At 36.5% G+C, this 16218-nt stretch overlaps 1 pseudogene across 1 annotated transcript; it reads right to left on the bottom strand.

Annotated features, from left to right (window-relative positions):
* Positions 1 to 15488: 15488 nt before the first annotated feature.
* Positions 15489 to 15733, bottom strand: LOC308415185 (short coiled-coil protein-like; annotated as a pseudogene). Its single transcript has one exon. The product of its transcript is annotated as a short coiled-coil protein-like (transcript).
* Positions 15734 to 16218: the final 485 nt, after the last annotated feature.

Here is a 16218-nt window from a genome sequence, read left to right as displayed (position 1 = left end):
CGTTCCAACATATGACAAGCACACATGCTCCACCATGTTCTAGCAGCCTTATTTATGATAGCCAGAAGCTGGAAGAAACCCAGATGTTTAAAAAACAAATAATGTATAAAGAATGAATGGTACATTTATAAATTAGAAACAATGACTTTATGAAACACCTAGGCAAATATATGGGTCGAGATAATATCGTGAGTACCCCACGCACAAAAACACACACATGGAATGCCCTCACTGTGAAGAAAATACTAGCCACAGAACACTTTGAGTACCCCAGCAAAAATTGACAGACCTTATGATGTGCAAAGAAGAAGGAAGGCCAAAATGCCAAACCTCAGTCCTGTTTAGTAGAAAGAACAAAACACTTTAGATAGGAAATACAAGGTAAAATAGAGGAATAGGGAATAAAGAAAAATCATTCAGAGACTTCTTTATATGGGGATCCATGCCACATGAAGCCACCAATCCCTAGCTCTATTGCTGATGCACAAAGTGCTTAGAAGCAAGAAACATATAGAGATGCCTACTCTGGGTCTCTGCCAGAGTTAAGTGCATACAGCTGAGCATGTTAGCATCTAACCATCAGAGTGAACTTGGGGACCCCAATGAAGGTGCTAAAGAAAAGCCTGAAGGAGCTGAAAGGGGTTGCAACTGCATGGGAAAACTATGTGATCAACCAACTAAACCCTACACAAACACCAGGTACTATAACACTGATCATTGAGAACACATTGAGAAAACTATGGTTACAGTTGCATATGTAGCTGAACCTAGCAGTGTCTGGCATTAATTTGAGAAGAGGTCTTTGGTCCAGGGAGAACATGTTTCCCCAATATAGGGAAATGCCAAAACACTGGGGTTCAGAGGGTTGGAAGGGAGCAAGGTGGAGGAAGAGCATACCATTATAAATATCAAAACAAAGAGTATGTAATAAGAAAGGAAAAGAAGAACCAATAAGAAGAAGAATTCCCATGTCGGGTCAGGGTCTGGTCATTGGCACTTTGCTACATGTTCCAGTCATCCACCTCTGTTCTGAGCAAATAGTGACATATCTTTGAAAACCATCCCTTAGTCAGACTTTATTAGACTCCACAAGAAACTGACTTTCTCAGATCAAAAAATTGCCCTCTCTCACCAGTGGTCATCTCCAACTCTAAATGTACTGCCCACAGGTGTGGCAGATCAACTCCAAAAGGAACAGTATTTTAAAATGTTGTTTCGACACCTGGCTTCAAAATTTTTTTTCTCCTATACTGCTCAAGCATTGTGCTAATCATTGTTGACATAGCCTTGTGTAGCCCCTTCCTCCTTCCCTGGGAATGATAGGACTCACAGGAATATGTTCTTAAGCATTCCAAGGCCAAGGCAAGGGGTGGCTCCCACCCTGTCTCTTAAGATACAACAGAAATACCGTAAAAACTCTAATTATGGGGCTTATAATTCCATTCCAAACAATTAAAAGAAAGTCCCAAATAAACTGTATATGGATTTTTTATGAAATTCTAAATTCATGCCTATAGCATAATTTAAGCTTGTGATCATTAAATAAATTTATGAAACCACAATAAAATTCACAGACCGTATGGAGATGAAGAAGGAATTATGGAAGCTTCATTCTAACTTAGAAGAAGGAACTTAGAAGACCTACTTAGAAGTAAGGACAGAGCCTTTCTGAAACCAACACAGATGCTTAGAGCCAGCCATCAGACTGAGTACTGGGACCCCATTGGAGGAGTTATGGAATGTCCTAAAAGAGTTGAAGAAGTTTGCAACCCCGTTGTAAGAACAATAATACCAACCAGCCTGACTGTCCTGAGCTCAAAGGGAATAAACCACCCACCAAAGAGCAAATATGGAGGAAGAAACCAAGGTTCATGCTGCATGTAGCAGAACATGACTTTACTATTGATTTAAGGGGAAACCCTTGATCCAGTATAGACTCGATGACCTTGTGTAGGGAAACCTTAGGGTGGTGAGGTAGAACTCTCATAGAAACAACTTGATGTTGATGGAATGAAGGTTTGTGTAGAGGAAACCTGGAAAGAACATATAGATAAAAGTTAAATGAATAAAATATCCCATAAAATAAAATGATGAAATTAATTTTTCTCTATATGTATGTCAAAAAAAGAATTTTTGGATGTACTTACTGTTCGAAGTCCTGTACACTCACAATGGCAAGCTGAGGATGAAAAGTCTAAAAGAATGGTAGTTTTGAGTATTGGAACACAGATTGGTACAGCTGGTCTAATCTAGAGACTGGAAACTGGAACAGCTGGAGCCAGTACCAGTGTAGGGACAGACTTGTGAACAAGCTGAGGACAAGCTGACAAATAGGCACTCCTTCCTGCATCCATGGACTTATATAGGCCTCCAGCGGAAGGTGAATCCTGGATTAAAGTATGTATTCCTGTCACGTGTTCTTGGTCACCAACCAATTAACTAATTTCAACCAGTCACTATCTCACACGTGTGTCCATCTTGTGTAGATCTTTTGGCTTTCTAGGTATTTTCAAGTGGACAAAAAAGGGAAACTTGTTGGAAATCACAACCTTGACCTCAGAAAAATGTGGTTTTCGTGTCCTAAAACACATTAAAAATAGGGGACAACATAGTGTATCATGATTTCGTTTCAGAAGATATTTACAGATGGATGAATACCTAAGTTTGACCAAGTGGACTTGCAAATGATCTCTTTCTTTTACTTACCTCCTGCATTTGCCAGGCTTCTCTAGAGGACCAACACTTTCACAGTGAATCTTTCTATATATGTAAGTAGAGAGAGATTTAGTATAATGGCTTACAGGTTGAGGTAGCTCAGCAACCCATATCAAACAGAGCCTAGCTCCAATCACTAGACTACTCCAAATATGATGAGTGTTTCAAGGTTTTATATAAAAACAAGACCAGCAGTTCTGGATTATTTCCCCAACAAACCTGGTTACAAAGTCAGTGTTTGCCACAAAACTGTCAATGCAGAGGGAAGCAGATATTAAGTTTATGATATGACTCCCAGCATCACCCAATTATGTTAAAGGCCACAGTAGTATTCCAAGTAGATGTTTGTACCCATCCATTCTAATCGATGCTTTCTATAAAACATTATTCCAGTAGATATTTGGGGTGGCAGTACAATACAAACTATCCTGCCTTACAATTGTAAATGTGGTCATGAGATAGCTTGAATAAGGACCTAGCTGTGAGTTGCATCATATCAATCCTGTCTGGTTTTCCGGAGATCACAAATTTTTCCCTGGCACTATAGCTTCTTGAGTTCTCTTTGTACCTTTGATACTAGGTCCAAATGGTAGTATGTGCCCATTATCCCAACTCTCAGGAGACAAATTGGTAGATTTCTAAGTTCTAGGTCAGCATGGGAATGGGCCAGTTCTACTTTAAAAAAATATGATTTGGTTGAGGAATGATGACACATGCCTTAATCCCAGGACCCTGTAATTGATCATTCAGATACTTCAGTTGAAAATTATACAGAAAAGGCCAAGACAGCTAATACTAAACAGGGAATGACTTAATAGAATAAGGGAGACAAGTACCAGGCCCAGGAAACAGAATCATTTGGGAGCAATGGCCTTGTATCTCTGGCTTTAGAGTCAAGATCCGAAGGGATTGCAGATTCTGGCTAGCTGGAGATAGTAAGAATAGACCATTTGACTATGAAGAAATATTCTGATAAGTGATTTCTGAGGACATAAAATTGTTGTGTTCCAGAATTAACTGAGTCTGTACCTAGCCCTACAGGGAAATTAATTATTTATAGGTATCACACAGGTGGTAATGATTTTTAAGGCATTTAAGGATCAAGGAGTTTTGATCCAACAATTCCTGCAGAAATTACACAAACACAGATCTTACTCAGCCAAATAGTTACATTGAATGCACACCCTAATACTGTTCACATCAATGATGCAGCTCATGTTTTTGAATATGCCTATATGATAGAGAGTAGAATAGAGTGACTCGGGAGTGTGAATATTAGCTGTGACCTTGTTGAAGTAGTTGTGGCTTTATTCAAGGTAGTGTTTCACTATCAGTGTGTGCTTTGATGATCAGATGCTGTGGCTCCACCCCATGCAGAATGAGAGGGCTCCCTTGGCTCCCTTTGTATCAAGCAGTAGAATAATCATCTCTGCCAACACCATGTCTGTCATGCTACATGATCGCATGCTTCTTACCATGAAGAAATGGACTGAACCTCTCAGACTGTTAACCAGCCCTAATTAAATGTTTGCCTTTACAAGAAATGACTTGTTCATAGTGTCTCTTCAGAGCAATAAAACCTTAACTAAAACTTATAGGTAATAAAATGTCAGAGACTACTGAAGGTTGGAATCATATGAAAAATGTAAAAGTATTTGAAATGTCTAAGGGACAATCTGAAATAAAGCAGTCTTGTAATAATACCATGGTTTTATAACCATGGTTCAATTTTATACTGTTAAATGAATTAGTATCCTTGAATTTAGTACACAAAATTGTATTGAATTATTGTTCAGAGAGTATGTGTACTTTGGAGAGGCAAGCTTAGGTAGTATATAAGTGGGTAAACAAAAAGAACATCCAAAAGGGAAAAGGAACTCCACAGGAAGACCAATAGAGTCTACTAATCTGGACTCCTGAGAGCTCTCACCAAAGAGCATGCACAGGCTGATCAAATCCCCATCCCCATGCACATATGTAGCAGATTCTTAGTCTCCACGTGGATCCCCCAACAACTGCATAAGGGACTGTATCTAAAGCTGTTGTCTGACTGGAATCTGTTTCCTTAGAAGGTTACCTTGTCTGACCTCAATGAAAAAGGATGGGCCTAATCCTGATGAGATAAGATTAGATGTGCTAGTGTGGTTGGATTCCCACGGAGCCCTCCCCCTGTGAGAGGAAAGGGGAGTTGGTGGGAGAGGGACTCTGTAAGGAAGTGACAAATGAGCAGTGTTTGGGATACAAGTAAATAAATAAAAAAATTAAAAATAAAATAATATAGTGATAATGTATTAAAACAAGGGGTACATAATCACTGTCCTTCAGGCAGCAGTAAATGCTCTGGCCAGATGATTTTAGAAATAGAGACAAGAATAAAGGGACCACGGGGAAAACTGATGCTGTTATGCTGGAGCAAAAAAATTAGAGTTGATTAAGAAGAGACCAGCTTAGAGTCAGCCTCGAGTGCTACAAAGATCAGAGCTGGAAAAATGTCACAAGCCCTTTGTCATGGCACAGAAGACAATAGGTGAAGCCCAACTAATGACACAAGGAGCTGGGCATAATTTTTTCCCGAGGGTATTTTCTTCCCCTTCTAAGAATGACTGAAGCATCCACATTTAGGTCTTCCTTCTTATCGGGGTTCATATGATCTGTGAGATATATTTTGGGTCTTTAAAACATTTGGGCTGATATCCCTTTATCAGTGAGTGCATACCATGTGTGTTTTTTGTGAAGGGGTTACCTCACTCGGGAGGATATTTTCTAGTTCCGTCCATTTGCCTAAGAGTTTCATATAGTCAGTGTTTTGAATAGCTCTGTAGTGCATCATTGAGTAAATGTTCCATGTATTTGTTGTACGCATATCTCTTTTGAAGGACATCTGGGTTCTTTCCAGCTCATGGCTTTTATGAATAAGGCTGATATGAACAAATAGGGATCCATCCTGTTATGGTTTACATATACTTGGCCCAGGCAGTGGCACTATGGAATGTGTGGCTTTATTGGAGTAAGTGTGTCATTGTGGAGATGGACTTTGAGACCCTCCTCCTATCTACGAGAGGAGACCAAGTCTGTTCCTATTTTCCTTTGGATGAAAATGTAGAACTCTCAACTCCTCAGGCACTTTGCTTGCCTGGACTTGCCATGTTCCTGCCTTGATAATGAACTGAATCATTGAACCTACAAAGTAATCCCAACTAAATGTTATTTGTAAGACATGCCTTGGTCATGGTGTCTGTTGAAAGCAGTGAAACCTTAAGACAGAAGATGGCACCAGGAGTGGGTTATTGCTTTGAGAGGCCTTATCATTCAATTGTTTGGAAAAATGTGGATTTTGGTATTTTGGATTTAAAGAGTACTTTAATTCTTTAAATGGGATTTAATAAACTATCCTTGAAGGGATATGGAAGACTTTGTTGGTGAGGGTGATCTGAACTGTTCAGACCTGGCCCAAGATCATGTGGTTTATTTCAGTGCAGAATTTCAGTCTGTGGCCTAAACATTGGTTTTCAAGTAGTTGGGTGGAAAAATTCTTAAGCAGTGAAGGAGTTAGAAAATAGGCATGTAGTGATAATGTAATACAACAAAGGGACAGATTCAAGCTCCTGCAAGCAGCATAACTCAGCAGCTTTAAACCTGGGTCTCTGGCTTTATGATCAAGGGAATGAGGCTACCCGGACAATTGATGCTGTTTATCTGGAGCTAAAAAATTAGGGATGATTAAGAACAGGCCAGCATCACTGTGGTAAAATCTTCTGAAAAGTATTTTTGGAGAGCAGAAAGAATCTGTGTTCCTGAGACATGGAAAGTTGCACCTCACACTGCAGCTGTACTTAGTAATATGTAAGAATCCCCCATGTGGTCCTGGTTTTGAAGGGGCCATGAAGATTAATTGAGGCTTGTTACTATGATAGGCCATTGAAAGCAAAAGGGATTGTGGAAAATACAGCTTATCAGCTGTAAAAGGTTTCTGGTGGAATTCTTTGAATCACATAAGTATACTACCATATCATCAACAAATAGTGATATTTGACATCTTGTTTTCTAATTTACATCCATATGACTGAATTTGTGGTATGATTGCTCTGTTAAGACTTCCAGTACTCCATTACAGAAGAAGAGTAATAGAAGTGTGGGCAGACTTGTCGAGTATCTGATTTTAGTGTGATTGCTTCAAAGTTCTCCCTATTTAGATTAATATTGGCTGCTCATTTGCTGTATATTGCTTTTACTATCTTTAAGGATGAGCCTAAAGTTCCAGATATTTCCAAACCATTAACATGAAATGGTGTTTTATTTTCTCAAGTTACTTCTAAGCATCTAAAGAGATCTTTATATGGTTTATTTATTTGATTTTGTTTTTGGTTGATTACTTTGATGGATTTTCATATATTGAACTCTCCCTGTATCCCTGGGATGAACTTTACTTGATCATGGTAAAGGATCATATGTTGTGTTCTAGTATTCTTTTTACAAGAATTCGATTGAATATTTTCACTGCTGTTCATGATGGAATACTGTCTGACACTTTCTTTCTTTCTTTGTAGGGTCTCTGTGTGATTTAAGCATTAGAGTAATTTTGGCTTCAAATAATGAGTTGTGTAGTGTTCCTTCTCTTTCTATTTCTTGAAATAGTGTTGACAGTATTGGTATCAGTTCTTCTCTGAATGTCTGATAAAATATGGCACTGAAACCATTGGCATTTCCCCCCCTTGGGATCAGAGGCTTTTGATGAGTTCTTGTTTTTATATAGGGATTATGGGACTGTTGCGATAATTTACTTGATTTAGATTTAAATTTGATCTTTGGTAATATGGAGAATATGAGACATTTTCTCCACATTTTCTGTTTGGTTGAATATACACTTTTGTTGCAGGATCTGATGATTTGTTTTTACTTTCTTCAGTTTCTGTTGTTATATCTTCATTTTCTTTTCTGAGTTTGTTAATTAAGATAATCTCTGTGTCCTCTAGTTAGTCTGGCTCAGGTTTCATCAATCTTTTTTGATTTTATCAAAGACCTAGCTCCTGGTTTTGTTGATTTTTTGTATAGTTCCTTTTTGTTTCTACTTTGTTTATTTCATCTCTGATTTTGAATGTTTCCTGCTGTCTATTCCTCTTAGATGTATCTTTTTCTTTTTGTTCTATAAGGTTTAGTTCTTCTGTCAACCTGGTTGTGTATGCTCTCTGCAGTTTCTTTTGGAATAAATCCAAGCAATGAGTTTTCTTCTTAGTACTGCTTTCATTGCATCCCATAGTTTCAGTTTGGTGTGCTCTCATTTTCATTAAATTTTGAAAATCCTTAAGATTTTATTTATTTCTTCCTTGAACATGGTATTGTTGAGTAGGGCATTGTTCATGTGTATGTGGTCTTTTTGATTTGTTTTTGTTTTTGAAGAGGAGCCTTCGTCCATGGTTATTTGAAAGGGTGCATGGAATCATGTCAATTTTTATTCTTTTTTTTTTTTTTTTTTCACTAAATGTAGGTGCTCTTGTATTTGGAGCACAGTTCTTCACCTTGATAGAACTTTTCCTCTGATTAGTCAAAATTGTCCTTCTTAACAATGTTGGTAACTTTTGGTTGAAAATTTATCTTATTTGGTATTAGAATAGCCACTCTAGATTGTTTCTTAGTACCATTTTTCCTTGAAATTTCTTCCTAACCTTTTAATCTGAGGTACTATTTGTGTTTGTTCCTGAGAGGAGTTTCCGGTATGCAGCAAAATGTTGGACTCGGATTGTGTATACATTCTGATAATCTATGTCTCTTTATTGGGGAAATGAATCCAATGATGCTAAGAGATATCAAAGAACCATTATTGGTCCCTGTTAACTTTATTGTTAGAAGTAGAATTATGTTTGTGTGGTTTTCTTCTTTAGGGTTTTCACAAGTGATAGATAAACACAAGGATTTGGGGGACTCTGAGACTTTTGCAAAAAGCCTCATTTGTATAATGTAAGACACTAAAAACATAAAAATGGTAAAAGTGAAACTCATAGACTTTCCAGTCATTACTAAGCTCTGAGACTCAGCCTGTGCCTGACAAATAAAAACATTGGCCTAGAATAAATCTCAAAAAAGCCAGAATATACTGACTGATTGCCACCTATCTAGAAAGACCTTCATAGGTTCCTGATGCATGGCCTATTCAGTTCATGCTATAATAACACAATTCTGAGAAACAAAACAGGGACACAATTCTTAAAAATTTGGAATGTATAACAAAGTTCTAAACATGTAAAAGCACAGATTTACTGGACAGGTTAAGCTATACAGTCCAAGCTGAGTATACCTCTTTTGCTATACTTTCTTTGTTTTGAATATTTGGTATTTTGACTATTTTATGTCAGAGGGAATTTTATTTATCTGGTCTAATCTATTCGGAGTTCTGTAGATTTCTTGTATGTTCATGGTCATCTCTTCCTTTAGGTTAGTGAATTAGCCTCTAAAATTTTGTTCAAGATATTTAGTGACACTTTTATTTGAGAGTCTTTATTTTCTTCTACAATTATTATACTTTGGTTGACTCTTCTCATTGAGTCCTGCAATTACTAGATGCTTTAGGATAATGCTTTTAGATTTTTGCATTATCTCTGACTGATGTGCCAATGTTTACTGTGGTATCTTTTGCCCCTTAGAAACTCTCTTCCATCTCTTGCATTCCTTTGGTAATGCTTGTGTCTATGACTTCTAATCTCTTTCTGAGGTTTACTATCTCCAGGGTTGTTTCTTTTTGTGATTATTTTTTTCTATTTTTGTTTCTAATTCCTTTACCTGTGTGGTTGTATTCTTCTGTAGCTCTTTAACTGATTTTTCTGTTGCCTCTTTAAGGTCTTATACGTGTTTAATGGTTCTCATGTGTTTCTTCAACTTGTTTACTGGTTCTCATGTAATTAATGTGCCTCTGGAAGACCTTCATCATCCTTATCATGCAGTTTGTTTTTATGTCCAAATCTTGGTTTTCTGGTGTGTTGGGCTGTCTCTTCCTTGTTTCTGTCATTTTCAGGTTGTGTTTGATTCCCTTGCTTAGTTACTAGCACTAAACTCTTAACATCTTGTTATCTGTGATGCCAGGTTTTCTTATTGTCTCTGAATTGTGTGTGTGTGTGTGTGTGTGTGTGTGTGTGTGTGTGTGTGTGTGTGTGTGTGTGTGTGTGTGAATGTGAGTGGTCCCTTCAAACTACTCCACATTAGAGAGGTAATCAAAATTTTGAAGCACAGAAAGTATATAGTCCTATTGAACCAACTGATATCAGTACACATTGATTTGTTTTCATTACATTTTGTATATATCAACTAATCAGTAATATTTATGAGTGACAAATTTATTTTCAAGCTTTTTTTGTATACTTTTTACAGGTTTTTTTGTCCTGAAGTATATGTATATGCTCTCTAGACACCAGAACATGTTAGATTGCCTCTAAATAATTGTATTACAATTTTAATGGAAATCATTTTGAATCTGTAAATTGCTTTTGGTAAGATAGTTAATTAACTATGTTAATCCTGCTCAGCCGGGATCATGGTAGATATTTGCATCTTCTGATATCTTCCCCAGTTTCTTCATAGACATGAAGTTCCTGTTATATAGGTCTTTGACTTGCTGGGTTAAAGTCATATGAGGAATTTTTTTTAGGATTTTTGGGTATTATAGGAGAATTATCACCTTAAATTCTGTCTCAGCATATCATTTGCACAAATGAGGCCTACTGATTTTTCTTTTATTAATTTTTTGTGCAAGCATCTTGCTGAATGAGTTCATCAGCTGTGGAAGTTTTCTGGTAGAACTTAGAGTTCTGCTATTTATACTTTCAAGTCATCTGTGAACAATAATACTGTGCCTACTTTGTTCCAAATTGAATCCCTTAGATATTCTCATGTTGTCTTACTGCCCTTGTTAGAACGTCAAGTTTGTCTTGCCTACATATTGTGCAGAGATAAAGATGGAACAGACAGTGAGGAAACAGCCCTCCAATGATTATCCCAAAGAGAGATACATTTCATGGGAGAGAGTCCACACTAGACCATATTAATGATACTTGGCTACTCTTCTATGCTTGCATGTATGAACCTAGCATTATTGTCTCCTGAGTCTTCATCCAGTAGAGTATAGAAACAGACTGACAAACATCATGTGGAGACCAGGAAGCATTCTGGAAGTTAAACAGGGGCTATCTCAGTCTCTGTTCATTGATATTAGTACTCTTTTTTTCTTCCTGGCCTCCCTGGTTAGGCCTCAGCAGGAGAGGATATGACTAGACCTGCTGGGAATAGATGATCCAGGGTGGGGTGATACCCAGTGGACTCTGTTTCATTGAGGAGATAAGGAGGTAGTAATTAACATAAGGGTGAGAACCAATACAACAAAATAGCATGTGTTCCATGTTTTAAATGTTTTTCACTATTGCAATAAAAAACACTCACTACCTGAGCTATCATATTTCCTGGGGAGACATAATATTCATAATATTCATGCCTACTAACCTCAGATAAGAATCATGGTATATACATATATATATATATATATATATATATATATATATATACGTGTGTGTGTGTGTGTGTGTGTGTGTCTTTGAAGAGCTAGAAAGAGAGAGATTGAGAGATAGATTTGCCATCAGGCAAATTCAAATCATAACAACCCTGTGATTCCACATTATTCCTGTGACTGATGGATACCATAGAGGAGCAAAAGAAGTGGCTAAAATATAGTGCAAAGATCATATTGACAACCTAACGTATGTCCAAGAAAATATGAGAAAAATAAGAACTGTCATTATTCTAAATTTTTACATCTCTAGAAATCCAACATCATGATATATGTATAAGAGGAGTAGACACTAATGTGTATGAATGAGACAGAATTTGTGGACAGTAGTGACTAGGGTTGAAATAAGAAGAGTTGAGACAGGAATATGTGCAAGAAGTCTATTGTAAAAAAGAGTTACTTTATATTCAAGGACTTGCAGATTGTGTTACTGTTAAAACCATCTTTTCTAGAAAGGCTGGATCATTACAAGGACAAACCTAGGTGCACAACAAATATTGATTAGAAAGGCCAATAAATCACACAATTTTAAAGTACCAAAAAAAGTCACAGAGTTTAAAAACTAGTGTTTTTAGTCATTTTATTTGAGATGCAATTCATGAAAACAAGTTTGAGAGAGGAGGAAAGGGGAGTAAAGGGGAGGATATAAGGTTAGAAATGTAAATGTTCAGAATATCCAATAAAATTTTAAAAATGTCAAACATAACAAATTGTTTTTCTTAAAAAATGTTATTAAATTGCAAAGCAGAACTTGAACACAAATTTAAATATCAGTAACAAGGTCACAAAACTGTTGCAAAATGTCTGTAATGGGAGGATGATATATCCTTATAACTAAGTCACCCATCCATGCCTACATTAGTACATTAGATAAATCTACAAGTCAGCAGCCCATCGAAGAGCTAGCAGTTCCATTATTGGATCTTTCCTGTTACAAAAACTTGCTAATATTTTGGGTATCACCTCTTTATCCAATGAAAACTACAAACTAAACATTTAAAATTTGTTAAAGAATGACTAAAATACTGTAACTAATTTGGTTTCAAAAACTCTGGGTATACAACTGAGATAAAACACTAAGAATTATACTTATCGCATTGACGAAACTCTTTTATATTTACGATTTTGGTATTAATATACTCTCAATTAAATTTCCAAAAGTCCATCTCATCATACAAATAAACACTGAGACCAACCTTTCACTGGTCTCATAATCCACTCACATTAGACTAAATTCACTTTCATTCATGTTGCAAATTTGCACCTGTGGGGCAGATGTAGCACACATTTAGAGGGAAAATATAGGGAGTTGGTTATTCCTTTTTATCCAGTTTTCATTCCTATTTCTATCTTTCCTCAAGTCTTTTTTTCTTTCCTTTTTTTTTTCTACTTCTCACACACCAGCATCTCTATCTTTACAACACCAAATGGAATATTTCATGTAATAGAGAGATTTTGTTTAAGATTTAATCCATTTTAAATTTATTTTCTAAATAAACACAGATAGAAGAACAAATGTTAAGCATTTTTACAAAAATGTATAAGAATACATTTTAGTAAGTGCTTTGCATTTTTTTAAGGTTTGATATTCTGCATTAATGTCCTAATAGTTACAATGAGCAAAAAGTACATGTAAATCAGGATGTAACCCAGAAGTAGTCAAAGTTTTCTTGGTGTGTGAAGATTGAGTATAATGTTTTATTTTTTTTTCTTGAATTTCACAGTCTGTGAGTTTTTTTCTGGGGTAGGCTGAGCTTTCTGGGGTTAGTATCCTATTATCAATGACTGCATATTATGTCTGTTCTTTTGTGACTGGGTTATCTCACTCAGGATGCTATTCTCTAGATGCAACCATTTTCTTAAGAATTTGGTTAAGTCATTGTTTCTGATAGCTGAGTAGTACTTCATTGATTAAATGTACCACAATTTTTGTATCCATTCATCTACTGAAGGGCATCTGGATTCTTTCCAGCTTCTGGGTAACATAAATAGTGCTGCTATGAACATTGTGGTGCATGCGTCTTTGTTGTATATTGGAGTGCCTCTGGGGTATATGCCCAGAAGTGGAATAGCTGGATTTTCAGGTAGTACTATGTCCAGTATTCGGAGGAATCGCCTGACTGATTTCCAGAGTTGTTTTATCAGTTTACAACCCCACCAACAGTGGAAAAGTGTTCCTCTTTCTGCACAGCCTCTCCGTGCATCTGTTGTCATCTGATATTTGGATCTTGGCCAATCTGACTGGTGTGATGTGGAATCACAGGGCTGTTATGATTTGGATTTGCCTGATGGCTATGGATGTCCAGCACTTCCTAGATGTTTCTCAGTTATTGGATTTTCCTCAATTGAGAACATTTTGTTTAGCTCTGTACTGCATTTTTAATAGGGTTGTTGGATTATCTGGTGTCTAGCTTTTTCTGTTCTTTTTATACCTTGGATATTAGTCCTCTATCTGATGTGGAGTTGGTTATGATCTTTTCCCATTCTGTTGGCTGCAGTTTTGTTTTCTTGACACTGTCCTAAGCCTTACAGAAACTTGCAATCTCATTAAGTTTCATTTGTTAATCTTTGACCTTAGAGCAGGGGCCATTGGTGTTTTGTTCAGAAAATTATTTTCCTATGCCTAAGTATTCTAAGTTTTTCCCTATTTTCTCATCTAATAGTTTCAGTGTATCTGGTTTAATGTGGATATATTTGATCCACTTACACTTAAGCTTTGTACAAGGAGATAAGAAAGGGTCTATTTTCATTCTTCTGCATGCTGAGTGCCAGTTGGACCAATACCATTTGTTGAATAAGCTGTCATTTTTCCATTGAATATTTAAAGGTCCTTGGTCAAAAATCAGGTGACCCTATATATGGGGCCTCATTACGGGGTCTTCTATTCTATTCCATTGATCCATGTGCCTATTTCTGTACCAGTCCCACACAGTTTTCATCAGAATTGCCTTGTACTATAGCTTGAGGTCAGGGATAGTGATTCTCGCAGATGTTTTCTTGTTTTTGAGGATGGATTTCGCTTTTCTAAGTCTTTTGTTATTCCAGGTGAAATCGCACATTTCTCTTTTTAACTCAATAAAGAACTACATTAGAATTTTGATGGGGATATCATTAAATCTGTAGATTGCTTTCGGTAAGATGGTTATTTTTAGAATGTTGATCCTTCCATTCCTTGAGCATGGGAGATCTTTCCATTTTCTGAGACTTTCCTTGATATCCTTCTTTAGAGGTTTGAAGTTCTTGTCATACAGGTCCTTCACTTACTTAGTTGGAGGCACACCAAGGTATTTCATCGTTTTTGTGACTATTGTAGACGATATCTTTTTCCTAATTTCTTTCTCCACATGTTTGTCCTTTGAATACAGGAAGGCTACTGATTTGTTTGAAGTAATTCAATATCCAGCCACTTTGCTGAATGTTTATCAGCTGTAGTAGTTCTCTGGTGGAATTTGTGGGATCACTTACGTAAACTATCATGTCATCAGCAAAACGGTTTTAGCTTCCGGATGTGACAGTTTACATTTCACAGAAAGCCCTTCATTATTTATAGCTTCAATGTATCTTCAGTTGATTAAAATGATATCAGCAATCCTCTCTTATGAGTAAAAATCTCAAATGGCAAGCAATAGATAAGAAAGTATCATAGTTTGGTATAGTGTCAATACTTAGAGTCAGGTTACTCTGTAGGAGATAACTCTGTAGTTCTTCTCCTGACAAAGATGGGAAGGCAGAGGCAGATGTAGAGGCAAAAGTGGGTGCACAAGGTACAGAAGCTCTGCATTCAGTACATGATTTTGGTCCCTTTTTCACAACATGGTTATTTTCTTGTACATTTAACTAGTTAGGCTTTTGATAAAACACAGTGCTACAAAATATGTGTGTGTGTGTATATATATATATATATATATATATATATATATATATATATATATATATATATATATATATATGTAAAAAATTGGCTAAAGATTCTTCTTAAATTTTCAAAAATATCTGTAATTTTAATATAAAGTCTCTTCATGTGCACATTTTCATAAACTAATATATACATAGAACGTTAGTTCAGAGATGCTCCTTTTACTCTTTAGTATTACCAAGATCTGACATTGTCTTTATAAATACTCAGCAAAGCAAACAAAGATACTCTAACTTTTGGATCATATCCAATATTATGTAGAAAGAACAAAAGCAGCAATCCATAGAAGACAGTGAGGTGAGCCCTTTACTATGTTTTGCTTTTCGTTTTAGATGTTTGAAAAACACTGGAAGCAGACATGAGGTTATCTGTATATTGTCCAAGAACTTGATTTTCTGATTTTAGCTTCAGGTTTACTTCCTCAACTGCATCTACTCTTGCTGAAAGATTTTCAAGTTTGTGTTGTAGTTCAAACTCCTGATTGAGAAGTTGAGTCTTTCTTTCAGTTCCACCTGATTTTCAGCATAAACTGCGTCCATATCAGCATTCATCATCTTGGGAACATACATTGAGCTCTTGAAAGCAAACTCTTTAGTGAAGGGTCTTGCATCTGCAGCTCATGGAGGAGGTGGGATAGGTATCCAACTTACATTAAATTAAAGAGGAAAAGTTCAGTATAGAGTGTATGGAACTTAGATTTAAAAATCTGGTATTGACAAGGGATCAGTTGAGATTTCCCTATGCAAATAAATAGATGTGAGGATCACATGGTCCACTTTCAAATTCTAAATGTTAGTTTGTTTGTTCATTTGTTTGTAATCTTCAGGCAACAGTAAAATCTACTTGTTGACAGAGGTGTCCATAGAAACAATAAATCAATTTCAGGGAAGATATTTTTTGAACAGTCAGTTTGTACTGGTGAATGATGCTTGGGAGTGAGACTTCAGATGCTGCTTGAGGTAACAGGTTATGGAATATCTTTTGTTGCAGAGGGGACAAGCATGGGGCTTCTCACCACTGTGCTTTTTTATGTGTCTGT

Source organism: Micromys minutus, assembly GCF_963924665.1.
Source record: "Micromys minutus genome assembly, chromosome: X".
In the NCBI taxonomy this organism is placed as follows: domain Eukaryota; kingdom Metazoa; phylum Chordata; class Mammalia; order Rodentia; family Muridae; genus Micromys; species Micromys minutus.
This window is presented reverse-complemented; position numbering and strand designations above follow the sequence as displayed.